Raw genomic sequence first — 365 nt, 5'->3', positions numbered from 1 at the left:
GCTGGGAACAGACAGGTGGCCGTTCTATACAGGTGGCTACACCGTATTACCACCATCTACGGGAAGCTGTGAACAGACAGGTGGTCGTTCTATACATGTAGCACACCGTATCCCCACCATCCACGGAAAGCTGTAAACGCTGTGAACAAACAAGCATCTGTTAGCGTCCGTCTCTTTAGCGCTGAACACGGCAGAGTCGACTCCAATTAGAGCCACCTATTGGCAGAATTTGACTGTTTCGGAACGGGGTTAACGTTTTCACTTTTCAAAATCCTATTACAATCTAATGTACACGTTTTTTTATATTTAACTATTTAACTTATACCCAGATTTATACTTGGATCCACGATGTGTCAAACGAAAGT

This window comes from Priapulus caudatus, unplaced genomic scaffold, assembly GCF_000485595.1.
Source record: "Priapulus caudatus unplaced genomic scaffold, Priapulus_caudatus-5.0.1 Scaffold2514, whole genome shotgun sequence".
Taxonomy (NCBI): Eukaryota; Metazoa; Priapulida; class Priapulimorpha; order Priapulimorphida; family Priapulidae; genus Priapulus; species Priapulus caudatus.
Note: the sequence above shows the minus strand (reverse complement) of the source record.